This window comes from Girardinichthys multiradiatus, chromosome 13, assembly GCF_021462225.1.
Source record: "Girardinichthys multiradiatus isolate DD_20200921_A chromosome 13, DD_fGirMul_XY1, whole genome shotgun sequence".
NCBI lineage: Eukaryota > Metazoa > Chordata > Actinopteri > Cyprinodontiformes > Goodeidae > Girardinichthys > Girardinichthys multiradiatus.
This window is the reverse complement of record NC_061806.1, coordinates 27,807,737-27,828,476: the sequence shown is the minus strand read 5'-3', so window position 1 is coordinate 27,828,476 and position 20,740 is coordinate 27,807,737. Positions and strand designations below refer to the sequence as shown.

At 38.2% G+C, this 20,740-nt stretch overlaps 1 long non-coding RNA gene across 1 annotated transcript in view; it reads left to right on the top strand.

Annotated features, from left to right (window-relative positions):
• The first annotated feature begins 303 nt into the window (after positions 1-303).
• The window catches only part of LOC124879644, a 50,498-nt gene continuing 30,061 nt past the window's right edge, over positions 304-20,740 (top strand). Inside the window, exon 1 of the long non-coding RNA XR_007041071.1 lies at positions 304-562. This is a non-coding gene — a long non-coding RNA (uncharacterized LOC124879644). The remainder of the gene's footprint in view (positions 563-20,740) is intronic.

The window sequence follows — 20,740 nt, the reverse complement described above, 5'->3', positions numbered from 1 at the left end:
TCTGTCCGTACAATTATGACAGAGCTTTTCTTTTAAGGACGGAGGCATTTCCCAAAACTGTTTTTATAAAATTTCACCAACATTTGGACGAATTCCCACAAACATTTGCACTTTTGTCCTCTTCCGCTCCTGCATGACTCTGACAGACTGTTCAGACAACCGTGGCAACCGAGAGATCAAACACCACAGCAACGAGTGGCTTCTGTGATCACCATGGATACGTCTAGGCAGCCAATCACTTTGTAGTGGTTGTTTGCATGCGTGTGTGTTTTTGTATGAGCATAGTCACTAAGTTAAGTTAACTGTAGGAGAAGTTGAAGTTAAATTAAGTGTGTGTGCATTTTGTTAGTGTGTGTGGTAAAGGAGAAAAAGAAAGATGGTTATGTGTGTCTAAATTCAGTCACGTGTATGTGTGTGTGTGTGTGTGTGTGTGTGTTTTTGTGAGTTCATATGTAACTGTCCATGTCTGAGTATCTCCTCAGGCTCTTTTCTGATGGACCACTGCTGCATGTTGTGGAGATGAAAGGGATGCTGGGAACTCATCTCACGCTATGAATCCTGGGTAAGTAGCGTGTGATATGAATACATCCTCGTCACTCAGTGAAACAGGCTTTCATCCCTTATCCATTCCCTCTATCATTCTTTTGACACAGCTCCAGCTTCTCCCCATTTCTTCCTTCCCTCCCTCGTCTTCGGTTTCCTCTTTTTCCTTTTGTTGGATTTTCCTTTTCTTTTCCTTTTTCCATTTCCGGTTTTATTATTTTTCGTTTCATTAACCTGCCTTCCTCTGTCTTTTGTGCTTTGACATACTTAGCTTTTCTTTGTACTGAACTGTGAATTATACTTAGTTCACCTTTCTTTCCATTTTCTTCATTTTTCTCCTTTCTGTGTTATTCTCACTCATCTTTGTCTTTTGCTTTCCTTATTTGCCCTGCATTTCCAGTTTTGTTTGCCTCTTCTTTTCTCCCTTTTTTATTTTCATTTTGTGCTCTTCTGCCCTTTCCTTGCATGTCATCAAGTCTTTACTTTCTCGTTTAACTCACCTCTTTTATTGCCTTTCTCACCCTTTTCTTATCTCCATTTCTCACCGATTTCAACTTTCTGTTGTGGTTTGCTTTTTTTATTTTCCATTTCCTTCTTTTTACCATCCCTTTTTGCTTTTACTTTTTTATCATTTCTCTTTTCTGTCCTCTCTTCTCTTCTCTCTCATCTCCTTTCCTTTTCTTTTCACCTGTCTTATCTACAGTCTTCTGCTCTTCTCTCCTGTGAACTTAAAATGATCAAAGTCCCCATTCTGGCCATGACAGTTCAATTTTACCCCTGCGTACACACATATAGATGCACTCACACTTGTGAAAGTACTTTTTTTTATGTGTGTGCATGTCTTTTGCACACATGCATGACTGTATAGATAGTGATGAGTCAGTCAACTTTAAATCTTTCTGCCCTGATTTTTATTTGTTTTTGTCTTTGAAGGTATATTTACCCTTGATCTCTTGTTTTTTTTACCCCTACCTTTAGGTTTCTGCGAAAACATAACCTCAAAACCACATCACACCATATCTTTGCAGGGCAACTGCACATGAGATAAAGAAACTGGTTTTAGACAATAGTAGACAGTTAATTACCATTGGATTACACGTTTTCTTCTCTATCTTTAATGTTGCATTGCTTTCCTGTGTAACTGAATCTCTTTGCCTGTGCAGCCTTAAGCTATGTTGGACAAGTTGAGGTTAACACCAGAACAACAGTACGGAGGCAGGGAAAGGCCGTACATGCTAATATAAATCTAATTTTTATTGAGAATACAAAGTAACTGTTTTTTATCTAGAGGTAACCAAGCTAGTTTTATTTTGTTATCTCATTTGCTATAGATATTATCTCAAGAAAAAAATGGATGTTCCTTGATGCCATAGACAATGCCATACCTATTTTACTGGGGCACATGCTCCAGGTTAAATGATTTGTGCCCTTGAGAAAATCCCAAGAAAATTGCAAGTAGATAGGCCACGTAGCCTAAAGATCCACTTTGAAAAATTGCAAGAAAGACTGACTTCTTGGAAAGAAAATATAAAGGAAAGACTAAATAACTAAATAACTTCACAAAAGCCTGCTATTTCATCCATCCATCCATCCATCCATCCATCCATCCATCCATCCATCCATTTTCTATATCTGCTTCTTCCAGTCTATGGGCGAGAGGGGGGTTACAGCCATTCACACCTAAGGGTAATTTAGAGAGACCAATTATCCTGACAGACATGTTTTTGGACTGCGGGAGGAAGCTGGAGTACCCGGAGAGAACCCACGCATGCATGGGGAGAACATGCAAACTAGACTGCTGTTTCATAAAAGCAACCATCTAAGAAATTTAGCATGTGGATATCCAACATTTGAGGTCATACAGTGGCCAAATTGTCTGCTTCAACTCCAAATAAGAGCAAGAGTTTACAAAAATATCTTGTGTTAATGTAGAGCCTTTTATTTAAATTATAAATTCAGTATGAAAAGCAGGCTACTAATTCTTTCCCTGCAATTCCTTTCTGTCTATTTCAGAGGGAAGTCCAGCTTTTTAAGGTATTGAAGCACATTGATTACATAGCCAGACTATGCGAGCAAATGCTTGTATTTAAAATGTTTAACAAAATATATAGCTAGATGAACACTTATTAATACCCACGGCAGATTTAGCATTTAAAAGAATCTTTTAATTTGACCAAGATATTTCCTCTGACTGGAGGTAATAATAGCACTTTGGACTGGCCCGGCCAGACTCCCAATTTGAATCCAATAGACAATCTGTGAAGGGAGTTATAGATTAGGGTGATGTCAAGTAGGTCTTCCAACCTCAAAGACTTGGAGCTCATCACCCAAGATAAATGATCAAAACACCAGTGCAGGGACAGTGAAGCTAGTAACAGTCTATATGAAGATGGATTGAGCTAAATACTGGGCAATGCAGAAAGAAAACCTCCTAGGGGCTGCAAATCAGCAACTATTTAAGCAGATAATTATTGTAGTGACTGGGTTGATAGTTTTCAGCAATGACGCTTATGGTGCAAGAGTTTGTAGGATGGCAAGACTGGAAAAACCTTAAGTAATAGCAGAATTTCATTCTTATTTATTTATTATATTACTGTGAACATTCAATCTGCATTTCATATAATCCCGTCTAGAAAGATTTTCCTGCTTTTTGCCTGGTTTTAGGCAGCTTGTGCTTCATTATGTTCGCGTTTAATTGATTTATAAGCAGTCTTTGCAAACCTCATCCCTGACACTTACTTTATAGGTTGAAAGCTAATGAGTAATGTTTCATTTTGGTGTCCTTACCCCTTAGTTAGGTGGTGTTTGAACTGCCAAAGCAATCATGTAAGATGTACAGTAAATATTAATATTAGGAGGTGTAGTGCATACAAAAGTATTTACACCCCTTGACCTTTTTCAGATTTGTCACGTCATGACCCAAATCTTTGCATTTTATTTAGATTTTATGTGATAAACCATGTAGTGCTTAAATATGATGTCTACAAATAGATTTGTTAGATAAGAGTATTGAAGAAACATCTTAATAAAGACCAAAGATCACAGCCAACAGTTCAGAGAGAAAGTTGTGGACATGTTTAAAGTAGAGTTAGGTTATAAAAGAATATCCCATCTCACAGAGCACGGTTAAATCCATCATCTGACGCTGGAAAAAGGATGTCACAACGGTTAATCTTCCAAGACATGGTCATCCACCTAATAATGGTAACTCTGGAGGAGGTGCATTGATCCACGGCTCATGTGGGAGAATCTGTCATATTCAGTGCGATGGTTCGTCAGACAGTGTTCAGCTTCAAATACAAAAAATAACAATTTCACAGTTAATGCGATGGTAATCAAATGTTTAGAGAAGCCGTGAAGGTTACAATCTCAGATGTATCAGTGCTTATGCAGTTTACGTAAACGCTCTTCTTCTCGCTTGTCTTCAAGGCGTATATGCAGAGAAATGCACACTATCGCTCTCTGCAGTCACAGATTGTGATGGGTCACAGATACCATCACCTTCGCTGCAGGTCACTTCTGTTGTGACTTTTGGACTTGGCCTAAGACCCTAGAGTACTTTTGGACAACATAAAAAAAAAATGGATCGAGGAAAACTGACATTGAACATCCTCCTGAACACACCAACCCCACGATGATGCTGTTGGCACCATCAGGCTGAGGGGATACCTTTTCTTCAGCAGGGAGGCGGGTGGTACACATGTGTCACATAAATACTTTTGAATACTTTTTCATGGAACTCTAAAATTACATATTAAAATGTGGCAATGACATCTTATTTGGGTTCATCATTGTTAAACTCTTCACCTCCATGAAACAAGGTTTTCATGAACCCCTCTTTTGTCCATTCATGCTCCCTTTTGCTCTCCAAACTCCAAACCACTTGCAGAATCATTTTTCTGCTCCTCCCAGGTTGTCCTACCTTTCATGTCTTGCAGATTTTATACACTCGCTCAGTGTCCTTCCAATAGCTGTCTACTCCATTCAGTTTGTATTAATATTCATGAGCAGGTCCACTCTGACACTTTAAACTTGGCAGGCGCACTCAGGCAAATTTTCTTAAGAAAATGTGACTTCTCCAGGCTTTGTTTTTTTAGCCTATTTGTCTTTTCTTTCCCTCAGTGTTTGTGCTCATTCTCCTTCAATTTTTCTCTCAACCTGTCGTTCTCGTCTTTATTCTCTCACTATCGCTTTCTCTCTGCACTGATTTCTGGTGCAGCAAAAGGGGAACATGATTGTCAACTTTTTACACCTCATTTTATTCCCCTCAGAGCTGTGCCTCTGTTCCTTTATTTTGTTTGTCTTCTATGTCTTTTATAGTCTTCTCTTTTATTCTTGTTTTCTCTGCTGCTTTCCTCTCCTCCCCTCCTTCATTCTTCCCCCGTCTTCCGCCTTCCCCTCTCTGGAGTTCTCTTCCTTCCGTCTGTTTCATTAACAAGATTTATCTTCTATAGTAATTACAACGCACACATGCAGGAGCATTCAGACACACACCGCTGTCAAGGATGCACTTCTGGTTATTTACCAGTCAGGGTCACTGTGGAACTGCAGCTAAAGCAGAAAGGTGGGGGGTTGATGGGTGCATGTATGGAAATGTTTGTGTGCAAACATGCATGAGTTTTCTTTGTTAGTTGTTTTTTTTTGACTGTACTAGATTCCAAACTGGCATCATGGTGGCTCCTTTGTTCGCCACAAATCTGAAATAAAGGCAATCTAAACCTCTGTTTTTTTAAGATCACCCATATTTAAAATCGTATTACCGTACACACTTTTATTGCGTTGAAACACTGTGTTTGCATTTGATCTGTTGAGAAACCATGACAGAGTTCCTACGCCGTTCATAGAAGTCTGGAAAATCTGGATTTTCCAGATGTTTTCCAGATCTGGATAAAAATGTGGAGTGTTGAAAATATTTGTTTTCCAACCCTTATTCTCTATGTCATTTTTGAAATAATCCATCCATCCATCCATCCATCCATCCATCCATCCATCCATCCATACATACATACATACATACATATTCATAATCCTTTTTATTCATACTTTGTAAAATTGCTAAAAAGGCATGCAACTCTTGGAAAAGTATAAAACATCAAGATCCTTGATGTTCTTGATGTTCTTGAAGCATGCATGTCCATCAGATCTTGAAAAAATTGACTTATGAATGCAAATATTTGCTCATGCAGCTGGATGAGCAGCAGGAGATGTTAATAGAGTACTTCTAAAAAATTCAACATTGATTTGTGTCTCGGCCTACTAGCCCACAGGCCACCAGCCTCTGATATCATAATCTTTTAACGTAATGGCTCGAGCTCCTGCTGACAGAGCCTGATTGATGCTGGATTTCCCTTCATGCAGAGCCAGCTAACCAGCTGACAGTGACAGAGTGACTGACAGGGAACGTGACAGAGTGACAAAAGCTGAACGATTGGGATTCATCATCACAACGTGTTAAACTAAAACTAAAGTTAGCGAGTTTTACTAATTAAATTTTTTTTGTTTCACCAAAACTTTTAGTGTTTATTCTGATTGCTGAGAACATTAAGGCCTAATATGTTTAAAACAATTCTGTATTGGCTGCACGGTGATGCAGTTGGTAGCACTGTTACCTTGCAGCACGAAGGTCCTGGGTTTGATTCCCAGCTGGGGGTCTTTCTGTATGGAGTTTGCATGTTCTCCCTTTGCATGCTTGGTTGTTTGTGTGTTGCCCTGCGATGGACTGGCGACCGGTCCTGCCCACAGACTGCTGGAGATAGGCACCAGCTTCCCCACAACCCACTATGGAAGAAGTGGTATAGAAAATGACTGACTGACCTTTCAAAAATATAATTTTTGGGGCGATGTTTCTTGTCTCTTTTGCTGTTTGCAACTAGTAATTAAACAAATATTATGGAATTTCATTCAGTTTATAGAATACTCCAAATTGTCCAAATTTAAATGAATAAATAAGAATTTCAAAAGATTACTGTTAATTTCTTAATCCTTTTTTTAAGAGAATATGTTAGCTGTTGGACCTAGATGTTTTGCGAAGAGATACATTTTGCAACTCAGCCAGTGTTGTTGTGTTGGTTAATCTGTCAAGAACATCCCGCCAAACCTCATCCCATGAGTGTTCAATGGGGTTGAGGTCAGGACCACCTGACATTTTACTTGTTATGCCTCCCACTGAGTTATTTGCTTTCATTGTTCTTTTGTAAAAATAAGCCACAATGACAACATTAACATTTATTAATAATGCAAAAAAGTTATTTTAATATGATGCCTATTATTTTTACCTGCTCAACAACAAACTATATTCACTATATGTTAAAGAAATTATCCAGGTAGTCTGATTTTTGTGAAAAATCTGATCCGTAATCATCAGGCGTCCTACACAGTATTTTAAGTGTTAAATTAAATTTAAGTTTAGAAATAAAAAGCTGAATTTCTAGACTTTATTGTTTATTCATTACTTAACAGGAACAAAATCTGGATTTCTGAAAAATAAAGATCCCTTATGTTAATTTATGTGTAAATTTGCATCCTTTCTCCTTAAATTTCCAAATCTCAACTGTGTTTTTTATCCAGATACAGTAACCATTCTGGTTTTTAGTTATCGAGAGAATCCACAGATAAACGTACACTCATTCAGGTCTGAGTTTTGATTGAAATTGGTGGACAAACCATTAAAACCCCTATTTTTATATTTTCAAACAAAATAAAGGTAATAGTGATGATAAATTGTGGTTCAAAGTGTCTGTGTTTAGACTTGGATAATCCAGCCCAGATTTGACAAATATACAGATTTTGGAATAGGCCTGATCTAAATTAGTTAATGTTGCTAATGAAAGTCAAGGCAAGTTTATTTATTTCATTCCATTCATAAACAAGGCAATCCAAAGTGCTTTACATCAAGGAAAAGGCAAAAAGATTAATACGATCAAAAGCTTTAGTAAACAAAAATGTTTTCAGTGCTGATTTAAATAACCCAACAGCAAAAACTTCCAATCCCAGTTTTTCAAAATTTGTCTTACAGCAAAACTGAGGTTTTACACATACATTCAGGCATTTTTAAATTAAAGAAGAGATAGAGTGAGCACCTGCATCTATATATTTGCAATTAAAATCACAGTGATAAAAACAAGCAATGAAGAAGCATATAAATGTTATTCAACTTGCCTTCTTGTGTGTGTGGGCCCCACACCTTTATGTGCTTCCTGAATGTTTGAGATCATGTGTTGTGTGTGCAATGATGTGTGTCGTGTACTCAAGCCAGGGGTGTATTGTTGTCTCCTCCGGCCCCTTTAATGCCATTTACACGGTTTCCACACTAACTCGTGTGCAGACACACGCGCATGCATGCACAGTAGAAGCTCGAGTCAGGAAAGAGCAAAGAAACCAATATGCCCGTGTGAATCCGAGCGAGCGTGCGTGATTGTGGGCACGCTCAGGTGTGTCGGTTGATAAAGTTTATCAGCCCGGGGCACGTTGCTGTCTGCAACCAGTGTGGTGAGCGGGAAAAGGCCACACTGACAGAGGGTGTTTGAGTGTGGGAGAGTCACCGGATGTGTGTTTGTTAGGAGTCTGTGGGGAGAAGGATGGCCAACATAAGCACGGCGGATGACCCTTTTCTCATTTCAGAAACATACTCACACACACACGCATGCATGCAGAACATGTAATTCCATTTTGAAGAGAAAAAGCTATCTGCACATATATAAGCTGATATTTAAAAAAAAAACAAAAGCAGCAGAGCCTGAAGCGTCACCTTTTTTGTAGTGAAATTGATCTTTATGAGGAGGTGGAGTTCAAAGAGCTACACACAGCTATTAAAGAGGAGTCCCAAAGGAACTTCAGAATCTACAAAAAGTAAAATGAAGGCCAATGATGTATTATTGTTAAAGATGTGAAAAAAACCCGTAAAGTAATTTATTTCTATGAAGAACAAATGAACCCAATGAACCCAAATGAAAATGAACCCACTCTTTTGTTGCTGTTCTAATTCAATTCAATTCAGTTTATTTATATAGCGTCAATTCACAATACATGTTGTCTCAAGGCACTTCACAAAAGTCAGGTACATACATTCCAATTAATCCTAATCATTGAACAGTGCAGTCAGATTCAGTTATTTATTCAAATTGGATAAAACGTTTTACTGTCTAAGGAAACCCAGCAGATTGCATTGAGTCAGTGACTTGTAGCATTCACTCCTCCTGGATGAGCATGTAGAGATAGTGGACAGTCACTGGCGTTGACTTTGCAGCAATCCCTCATACTGAGCATGCATATAGCGACAGTGGAGAGGAAAAACTCCCTTTTAACAGGAAGAAACCTCCAGCAGAACCAGGCTCAGTGTGAGCGGCCATCTGCCACGACCGACTGGGGGTTAGAGAGAACAGAGCAGAGACACAAAAAGAACAAAGAAGCACTGATCCAGGAGTACTTTCTATGGGAAGGAAAAGTAAATGTTAATGGATGTAGCTCCTTTAGTCATTTCACCTAGAAAGAAAAGACAGATGAACTCTGAGCCAGTTTTCAAGGTTAAAGTCTGAAAGAGAGCACATAGAGTTAGTCACAGTAAAAGCTCAGTCAATTGCCATGTCTTGGAGAGAGACTAAACACTAAAAGACAGGGCTATGTGGATCATCGGTAGAGGGTGAGCATTAAGTTGTTGCCAGCAGAAGCTCGGACGATTCTCCTCTCCAGAAAGGTGTCACAGGTAGACACAGAGTCAGGCCAGGTGTAGCTTCTAGGAAGAGAATAGAGAGAGAACAAAGTTAAAAGCTGAAATAACAGCAAATAATGCAAAATTGGAGAGTAGTGTGAGAATGTAGCGAAGAGGGTGAAAGTGGTCATTATGTCCTCCAGCAGCCTAAGCCTATAGCAGCATAACTACAGAGATAGCTCAGGATAACCTAAGCCACTCGAACTATAAGCTTTATCAAAAAGAAACGTTTTAAGCCTAGCCTTAAAAGTAGACAGTTTGTCCATCTAGAGCCCACTGGTGGCCATTGTTATACTAAAAACCACAACGATTAGGATTCCTCTCTCTGTCAGAATGACCATAACCATTGGAAAAGAGAAGGGGTCACACAGGTAGCAGAAGTGGAGGGTGTGAACTCTGCATTTTTTTTGTCTTTACCTTCCTTACCGTCATCCTTGCTGTACATTGAAGAAACATAAACTTGGCACCTCCTCCAGCTTTATTCGTCACAGTTCCAGCTGTTTTAATTTTTTCTTTTCAACATTGTCTGGAGTGTAAATATGAGCAAGTTTTGGCAAACAGCTATTTTCTTGTGCACATTCTTCTAATGTATGAAGATGAAAAGACATTGACCTTAATTAAATGGCATGTTTTCTTGCCTTTTCCAAGCAATATACACATTCCAGTAGTTGTTTTTCTTTCCAAATATTTTGAATATAAAAATCAGAAAAGTGTGGTGGACATTTGTTTCAGCCCGAAACTTTGTAGAACCGTCTTTTAATGTAATAACATCCTCAGATCTTTTCAATAGTTCAATGGTAACGTTACTGTCCCCAATGGGAAATTAATTCTACTCATACAACAACATACATTGTATTAAAAAAGTCACCAAAAACAGAAGTTTTATCTGGCAACATCAATAAAGTGCAATAGTATTGGCAACATGTATAGTTTTATGTTTTTCAGCTTGACAACCGCAGCTGGTATAAAAGGGACTCTGTCTCTTGGTCTTCACTGCAGGCACTTTATACCAACAACCTGAGTGAAGCAGCTTAAAATCTCGAGAGAGAGGATAGTGTGAACATAACATGACAGAGGCTGCCTTCCTCAGCACCTGCCTGAGACCTCCTTGAAATCTTACCAGCCACTTTAACCAGGTTATTAAGTCTGGTTTTATGTATCAGAGTCCATACCAAGCAGCAATACAAAACGTTAAAACAGGTTCAATACAACTTTTAGAAAAAAGGTCATCAATTCAGATTAAAAACTCTCAATGTCCTTAAAAAGTACAGCCGTTGTTGGACTTTTTTTGTAGGAGCAAAATGTGACTCAAAAGACAGACAGTTTTCAAAAACAACCCCCAAATACTTAGAACTACCCAACTGTTCAATGGCAGCACCATTTACAACTCTTGGTGCCGAATGGGGCGATGGCTCCTCAAAGTTTCCTTAGTTTTCATGGTATTTATCTTTAAAAATGACTGATCACAACAAGAAACAAACTCATCCACAACAGGTGTCAGTGATACTCTTTGCCATTTTGGGGCATGTCTACAACAGCTTTACACAAATAGAAACTAAGTTTTTGCCTAATTGTTTTGCAAAAAAAGCTCAAGCCCTGTCAGGTTGCATGGAGAGCCTGCAGCTCCCAATAAAATTTATGTCTAGACTTTGATTAGGCCATTATAACACATGAATATGCTGTGATCTAAACCACTCGTTTGTAGCTCTGTGTGTATATTTTGGGTGGTGGTCCTGCTTGAAGTGAAACACTATTAAGTCTACAAATATGTTTTTAATGCACTGTAAGCAAAATTAGAAGATTTAAAACCGCATTCCAGCCTGGTCTTTGTTTGTGGCTTATTTTTTCTAACAGCAGCTGTGTCTGGTCTTTCTATTCCTTAGGCTACATCTAAAGTGAACATATTTGTGCTTTGAAGATGGTGAAACTGCCCAAGAAATGTTGTGTCACCTTTAGCTATGTGGAAAAATCTCTACAACAATAACATAGATAGATGAGAGAAAGTTTCCATTTTCAAGCTTCATGGCAGCTCATCTCTTCCCCACATTACCTTTCTTTCTAACATCTACTGCTAAATATTTCATTTCCATTTACTTTGCTCATATTTCTCTGTTCCAATAATTCTTGGTTTATTACAAAGATTTAATACTTAATGATTCTTGCAGGATGTTTTGTTGTCCATCTCCTAGATGAAAGTGACTCAGTGACTAAATGTGATAGAACATATGCAATAATTGCAAAGAGGTACACAGAGTTCTTTAAGTTTAAGTATAAGTTCTTTAAAATGTTTGGGAAATTTGCTAGATAATTATTAGCCTTTTGCAAAGGTGTTTTATACAAACATAAATTTGACCTCTGCATTTAGCCTATTCATGGGAAAAGAGCATGGACTGAGGCAGGAAGCAAATAAGAATGCGCATACACACCCAAAGCAGACACAGCCACAAATATAGGAGCAGGTAGAGGGTTAAATGGCCTTGCTCAAGGGTATGTCAGCACTGAAAAAAGTTAGACAATGGACCCAAAACCAAACTGCTTCTCTAGCCTAAAGGCCATCGCTGCCCTGTGGTAGTATTATGTTCCTGAAGCGTGTAATATTTTCATGTTAGTAAGGCTTCAGTGGCCCCACGAGAGGGGAAATGAAAGGCCGCAGCGGCTAAAGCATGTGGATTTTCTTGTAAAATGGAGGATGTGACTGAGGTCTTTGCTCTCTCAGCTGCTGCTGAAGTGCCTCTGGGCCAGGAACTTGACCTTCAAGTCATCCACTGGCTCAGTAGCTAACGGAGCAGAACTGAACCATTTGGCTCCACAGAAAGCCTTTAAAAATACCCAAGAAACAGGATAATCACCAGATTTCAAAATATTATCTGAAAATTTACTGGAGATGCATTGAATGCTGTTTGCTAGCTCTTCTTGTCTTCTACCTGAGTATTGCTGCTGATTGTATTCTTCTCTTTATACATGCCCATCTTCTGACAGTTACTTTAATCTCACACTGGTTTCTTGAACATGACAATTAATTCACTGCACGCTAATGACCTCAACAGACACCAAATCTCAATCTTAGAAAGCACTTTTGGGATGCAGTGGAATTAGAGAACAGTGACGAACAGTTTGCAGCAACTCCCCAATGCTATCATGTCAGGATGGGCAAACCTTCTTGGATCTATGCCACAAATGATCAGGTCATTTTAACGGTAAAGAGAGGTCCACCCAGAACTGGCAAGGTGCACCCCAAAAAAGTGGCTGGTGACTGTATATTAAGCATAAATACAACAGAGAACTTCATTTTGTAACATATGCATAAGTGAATCAGGCACTGGAGCTTTTGGGGATATAAAAAATTACAAACAAGCAAATATTTTAAGGAGAAGCTGCAGTTTATAATGATGTTACAAAGGATCCAAATGCATCATACAAAGACATTAGTCAAGAAAAGGGTGCAAAAATACTGAAAGAAGACTTATATTCATAAATAAAAGTTGAGGGAGGCTGCCAAGAAGCTGAAGCAACTTATGGAGCAGCAATTTCTGATAAGTACTGGCTGTGTTCTACAGTACATCTGACAAGACAGATCCATTTTCTTTTTATCGTGTGGGGCGACGGTGACTCCAGTGGTAGGAGCTTGTCCTGTTAACAGTGGGTTGTTGGTCCGAACCCCTACTCTCAGTCATTGTGTCCTTGGGCAAGAAATTCACCTGCCTTGCCTGCTGATGGTGGTCAGAGAGCCCACTTCTGTCAGTCCGCCCCAAGGCAGCCATGGCTAAAAATGTAGTCTACCACTGTCAGTGTATGAATGGGTGGATGACTGATGGTAGTGTAAAGCACTTTGGAGTTCCAGACTTAATGAAGTGCTATACAAGTGCAGGCCATTTACCATTTTACCATTCTTGAAAAGAAAACATCCAGGTGCAGAATACCAAAACACCATGCCCCTATGAAACATGGTGATGGGAGCATCATGCTGTGGGGTAGATTTTTCAAAAAGTGAGGTTTGTGCCAAGGTGGATGAAATTATGAACAATTACAAATTCGAATCAATTTTCTTCAAAACTCTCTTCTTTCCCCTAAGAGCAACCTTCACCTACAAAGACAGTAAGACACCCTAACAATATATTTATTTTCAAACATCATTGCCACCAATCACATTCCATTTCTAACCCCTGCCCTTCCTTTCCCAGACACCTGAGCAACCCGAACCCACCTGTTTCCCTTACAAAGAAACTTTTAAAACTAGTATGGTGCCCATTTCTGTTCATCTGCCTGTTCATCATACCTACTTATTCTGTTCATCGTCAAAGAGAGGCTGTTGCCTGTCTTCAGTGGTCAATGGACAAAGGGAGGAGCACACCCTCACCAGACCGCCAGGCCACCATAGGGCATCCAGGTTATAGCAAATTTAAAGTTTTAAAAAAGATTTTTCATCCTGACAGATTACTTAGTTTTTTTTCAGTTTAATTAGACTGCACACATGTCACTTTAATAGTGCAAAAGGTTTAGAAATATTTGATCATATAGAATCTTATTTTTATCAGGGGTATGTACACTTTGAAGATCCACTGCACCAAAAAACAAAGTTGATAATTCAGCAAATTATCTTCTAATTTATTGGTGTCCTATCTATCTTTTTGTTGCATTTACCTCCTTTGATTGCACTCTTTTGAAGCGTCTTTCTTTTAGTGACATCCGAAGCTCCCCGTTGATGCGGTGCAAGGCAGTTAGATCTCCTTAGCTCTCAGCTAAATGATGATACACAAGCACACCATTAGTTTTGACATATCAGTCCAGATCAAGCCATTTGTAGGTCTTCAGGCTTGGGGAGGCTCTGCACATTTTGAAATGAAATAATAAAAACGACTTAAAGTGCCAAGTCTGGCCTTTAGTTTGAATTGGATTACATCAGCACAGAATGGTTTTGCATAGATGGTCATGAAATAAAACAAAATCATTATAGCAGAAGATGAAGCCTGAGGTTTTGCATCTATTGACGCCCATTTGCCGACTCAGTCCATATTTGTGCCAATGGCTGCCGTTTATGACCAAGTAATAAGAGAAGCATTACGATGTTTGATGCAAAAGCTGATGCTTTAGGCCATCAGACGTTTCTCATTTCATACGAAGATCTTTTTTGATGGAGCTCGCTTTTTATTTCATTAGGTTTGCATCAAATAGCGATTCTCTTTTTGAATTCCTGTTTTTATCATTACACACGACCATGTATGGAAGAGTATCCTTGACCTGAAGAGGTTCTTTTTCTTCGATTCATGCAAACGATTTTTTGTAAAATTGCCATTTTATTTCTTGTCTGGTCTTTAGACAACTTTAAATTCAGGTTGACTTGGATCTTTAGTTCTCTAACCCAGTGTAAGCATCCAAATGAATCACTAAAAAATGATTTTTTATGAATATTTAATAACAAAATAAAGGTACCAAAGGTCATAAACTGTTCTTTAAAAAATCTGCATTTAGTCAATGATATCAGAATCCTTATTTGGGAAGTGCATGAGTTTTATGAAACTTTAAAGCAAAGCTGATTTAATTTAGTTTAGCTTTTTTTCACAAGTGTTTATTTCTTGTACTTGACCATGATAGCATATTTGAAGTGTGTGTTTAAAGAAATTTATAAAGGGATGAATGGAGAACAAAAGTAGGGCCTAGTCTATTAGAAATGAGTATGATTTTCTCTCTAATTGATTGTATACCGAGGAAAAAACATGTGGTGGAAAAACAATAAATGGCTTTTTTTTGTAATTTAAAAAGTCTTAGTATAAAAGCAACTATTCTCTGAAGGCCATAGGAGGTTTGTTGGAGAACATTTGTAAATAAACAACATAATGAAGACCAAGAAATACAGCAGACTGGTCAGGGATAAAGCTGTGGAGAAGTTTAAAGCAAAGTGAGGTTATAAACAAAATGTTTGACTTTGAACATCTCCTGGCTCGATGTTTGATCCATCATCTAAAAATGGACAGAGCATGGCACATCTGCAAACCTACCATGGACATCCACCTAAATTGACAGGTCCTTCAAAGAGAATATTAATTAGACAAGCAGTCAAGAGGCCCATGGCTGCTCTGGAGGAGATGCAGTTGTCCACAGCTCATGTGTGACAATCCATTGGCAGGGCAGGACAACTAGTCTCGCACTCCACAAGTAGGGGGCGCTACAAACATGTTGTAGAAGGATCTCTGGTCAACAGCTGTACCTTTTGGCCAGCATGCAAACATGCATTGTGTGTCAGAAAACTAACACTGTTTGAATTTCACCAACCCCACAGTGAAACATGTTGGTGGCAGCATCATGCTGTGGTGAGAGGGAAGCTGATACTGGGGCTGAGGTTTATCTTCCAACAGGGTAACAGGTCTAAATATGTAACCAGAGCCATGATAGAATGGTTTACATAAATGTTTATTCATGTGTTAGTGGCCTAGTCATATACAGACTTAAATCCAATAGAGAATCTATGGCAAGGCTGGAAAGTTTATATTCAAAGATGTTCTCCATCTAACCTGACTGATCAATTTAAAATTTGATATTTTCTTAGATTGGTAAATACAACACTGATTCACACCTTAACTTTAGCAGACTTTTTATGTCTGAATGATTCATAGGTAGACCGCTGGACATAGGCACCAGCTCCCCCACAACCCTGTTTGGAAGAAGCGGGTATAGAAAATGGATGGATGGATGAATGATTCAAACAGTCAATGTTAAGTACCTTAACAAACATAAAATCATTCATCTAAAATGTTGAGAATAATGGACTAAACAAGGGTAAAATATTAGACAACAAAATTTTTTAAAAGTCCTCCAAAAAGCCTAGGGAACTATTGATCAAAGCCATTTTAAAAGATTACAATAAAGTCTGACTCCTTGGAAGGTAAGTATAAAGAAATGAATGATGACTTGAGAATTTTACACAGAACTGCAGTTTTATAATGCACTTTTTAAATATCCCTAAACACCCCCTCGTCTGTATGTGATAAAAAGATATTTACAGAGTCCACGAGACATAGATTCATCACAACATTTAGAAGGCATGTAGGGAAATCACACAAAATGGAAATTTTGTCGCATTAAAAAGGATGCTTGTAGGCATCCAGGCATGAGTGTCATTATTCAGCATCCCTGAATTCACTGAGTAAGGCAGATGATAAACAGTCTTTGCTCACAGCTGTAGTACCATGCAAATACATCATGACTTTGATAAAAAAAAAATAAGGCTGATTAAACGTCGCTGTGATGGATCACCCATTTTAAGCAAGTTTCAAGGATCTGCACATTCATCTGCACTGCACAAGAAAATGCACATTTGTTTTTTTTCCCCTAAAGTCAAAGAAAGTCGGAATCAGTAGAATAAAAATATTATATATCCTCAGATTTGTACACCTTGTGTGCAACTCACATTTTACCCTCTTTTGATCCTTTCTCTTTATCCACCATTTAACACAGATAATCCTGCTTTGTCATAATAGACTGGTGCATACACTAGATGGCACTCTTGCCTTATCTCTTTGCTTATTCTTTCTATCTCATACACACATGCATCCCCACACCCCCCAACTAACATGCAAATAAGCTGAAATTTGCAAACACAAGGCAGCCTGTGGCGATAGAGATGGAAGGAGCCTTTCTGTCCGTCTTTCCAGTTTCCCACACATAACCTCTGTCAGTTCATCCACTTTGATGTGTGATTATTACCAAAACAGATGCCCTATAACACTAAAACCATTGTTGCAGAAGCAGATTTACAGTTGGCATGCAGTGATGTTTGATTCATGAAATTAAGATATGGAAAGCATGTGAAACACACCATGAGTATCAGTTACAGTCACCTTCAAAGCTGGATGTAGCTGCAGCCGGTGAACCTGCATTCATTTTTTTCTCTCCATTTCATTCTGTTTTCTGAAGTGCTTTGCTGAGGAGCACTTCAGGAGAGTGGATTACCTCTCAGTCACTACTCCCACAGTTTATTCAGCCTGTGGGGATTTAAAGTGTTATCTACCCGGTCACCAAATCACTTCCCTCTTCTTTTGAGGAGGCTAAATCAGATACGAACTGTTTGTGTGAATTTGTGGTTGTCCTTGCCACCACACGCAGAAAATGGGTGAAGAGCGTTGGAGCAGGAGATGAGAGAGACCATGGCTTGAACCGTAGCTCAAACTTGGTTAACGGTGGGAAATAACGATCATCTGAGGTCTGTAATTGAAACAGGCACACATAGAGGGAATGCATAGCTGCTGCACCGGACAGGAGACTGAATTTGCCAGAAAATAAAACTACATCACTGGCTGTTTGTTCATCACTTTCTAAATGACCCACGATAATACTCCGGTGTTATCTCTTGGGGTTGTGCCACGAATAGGTGCTTGCTCTCAGAACCAAATATGCTATGTTATAGTCTAGTTGAGTTTGAGACTTAAACTCAGTCCACTTTCAAGCACCTAAAAGAATGGTAATTGTTCTGGAATAAAAAAGACAACCAGCTTTGATTCCAGTGTGATGATTTGATATTGTCAAGCTAATCATTTAATGTCAAAGTATCAAACCTCCTAACCAGAATTTTGTTGAAAAGACAAAATACAAGATTGCCGTCATTCTAAACAAAGCAAAAATGTTTTTAAAATGTAAAAAGACATCTACCTAAGGATGTGTAGATAATAAAAACAAGCACACATTTGATTTATGATGCGCTTTACGTCATATGAATCAAAAGTGCTAATTCATGAACCAGAATTCAAAGTGAGAGACTTAAGGAACACAAACTTTAATCTTGTTCAAAAACTTGGATGCCCTATAAAAACCTTTGTGTTTTTCTTCCATATTTCTGTATACATGGATTTGTATTGGAGATTTTAAGAACACTAACAAATTGGAGTTTTATGAATAAACAAAAAAAAACTGAAGGAAAATCTATTTTCATAGTTTCTGTAAAAGATGAGAATCCCTGATTCACATGTATTTCTACCTAATATGACTAAAATTACAGGTGTATCACATCAGGTGCATATGATCAAAACATCATTACTCAACATTCTAAGTGATGTTTGCCCTGATTAAACCTCAGACATTTAGTTTGGTGTGCTCCTGATTGTTGAAGTAAGACTGAAGATCGTGGTTTGATTAAAAGCTTAAATCAGAAAGGGATTGATAAGTACGGAAGCCCTGAAAGGCAAGTGAGAAAACAAAATCTAGGTTAAAGTATTTCTACGTTTTTTTTTCTGTGTAGTGTGCAGAGAGCCTTAGTCAATTTCAAATGACTATTTATTGCTTCACTCTCTAAATACAAATCAGATTTATTGAAAGGAAGAGTTTGAAAAAATATGCTAAATTAGAGGACAGAAGTGGTATTACAAAACACACATTTATAAATAAGAGGACATACATTTTTTTCCCCACTTGCCTTTCTGGGCTTGAGAGAGAGAGAGAAAAAAAGACTTAATACACCAAGATTAACTCCCACTCTCTTGACTGAGATATAAAAAAAAAACTGTTTATTTTACAAAATGAGTTTTTATTGCGCTGTTGACACCAAAATATAAATACATAAACAAATACATACATATATAAAAATCATTAAAGGGTTCATATTTTAAATTTTGACTGTTGATTAATCATACCCCTTTCTAATTTATTGTGACTGGTTATGATAAGCATGTGCTGACAGCAAGTTTTAAGGCAATCTGCAAGATTCAGTCTTGGTCCCAAGGAAGAGCAGTCACGTTTTATTCCAGTGCCTCTAGTGGCAGTGCCAAGTAGTACAAGTACAAACACTTAGAAATACTTTAATCAAGATTTCTTTCTCACTTGCCGTCCAGGGTTTCCATAGTAAGAGATTTAAAGAGGTCACAAAAGAATTTTAAATATGCCATTCCAGTGTACAAACAGAAATACACAAGTGAAGGACAAAATGTAATTACCTACAACAGGCTCTTTGTACTGCTGATATACAATCAAAAAGAGGCTAGATAAGTTTACCTTTTATGGGAGGGGAGCAAGGAGAAACCTCTGGTCTACAACATGAAGGCCAGTATAAATTTTGCCAGAGAGAACGCAGAAAAAGGCTAGGACTTCTGAAATAAGATGAGTGTAAAACTGTATTGTTTGGACACCAACAGAGAACGTGTTGGGCATAAATTAAATTATGTGTTTCCAGGGAAAACTTGCACAAGTTTGAACTGAGCATCAGAATGGGGAAGAAATTGTATTCAAAGATTGTTGAATGTAGCATGGTTGTTTGTGCCAGACGGGCTAGTTTAAATTTTCATAAACTGCTGATCTAGTGGGATTTTCTTGAAGCAGATAAGCTAAAGCAACAGAAGACCACACCGGGTGCCACAACTGTCACTTAAGAACAGGAAACTAAGGATTTTAATTTGCACAGGCTCACCAAAATTAAACAATATCAGATTTGAAAAACGTTGCCTGTTCTTTTTGGTTTCTGCAACATTCAGATGGCAGCTTCAGAATTTTGAGTAAATAACACCAAAGCATGGTCTATCAGGGTGTATCTACTAAAGTGGCTGGTTAGTATACAAACACTGGTAAGTGATCTAGAGGGAGACCTTGCATTGAATCCTTGTGGAGACAGGAAGGAAATGATGGAAATAAAGAACTGATGTGATATGTTCACAATTTTGCCCTCCTCATGATCCTAGCTGTATTATGTGTGTGAGTATTGGATGTGTTAGGGTCTCCGCAAACCCTTGCTTGAAATTCTGATGAGAAGTGAATTGTAGTAGTTTTCGAGGAGAGAAAGCCATAGACTAGCTTTTCAGTGTCTGGCAGGGTAAAAGTGGGATAGAATCTAACAGTACTGATGTGATGGAGGCATTCATTGACAAGGTGTGAGTCCATTTTTACACATAGATTGGTGATGATAAAATGAGGTGGATATTGTGACCAGATATATTGATGGTGGTAATTAATAATGATTTAGTCCGGTAAAGTGGTACCAACCATAATGCCGTCGGTTTTGGAGCTATTTAGCAGGGAGAAGCTGCACTCCATGCACACCATTATCTCCCCAGACAAATGGTGAGTGGAGATAGAATGATGACTAAAATGGTTATGAAGGTTGTGCTGCAGTTGTGGAATTGACATATAGTTGTGTGTCATCACCAGCAAAGTAATGAAATGGCAGCTGATAACTTGACAGAGGGGGAATAGCATGTGTAATGGTAATGTGAGTGAAACCTTATCAGGGTTCATCAAATGAAGCTGAATTTCTGATTAATGAGGTCAGATTTGCAACGTATTGTTCAGGAATAAATAAATACCAAGCTTGGCAAGCTAGGTTTCCCTGGACATTCCGTGTTTTCAGGGACCTTTTTAATATATATAGATAAGTTTAGATTAAAATAAAAACCTTAAGTAATTAGTAAAGATTGTTTCTTCTGCCAAATTCCAAAAATGTTTCCATTTTCCTTGAATAGCCATCTTTTTTTCTAACTATAATTTATTTGATGATATTCCAGTTTTTTCTTAGTT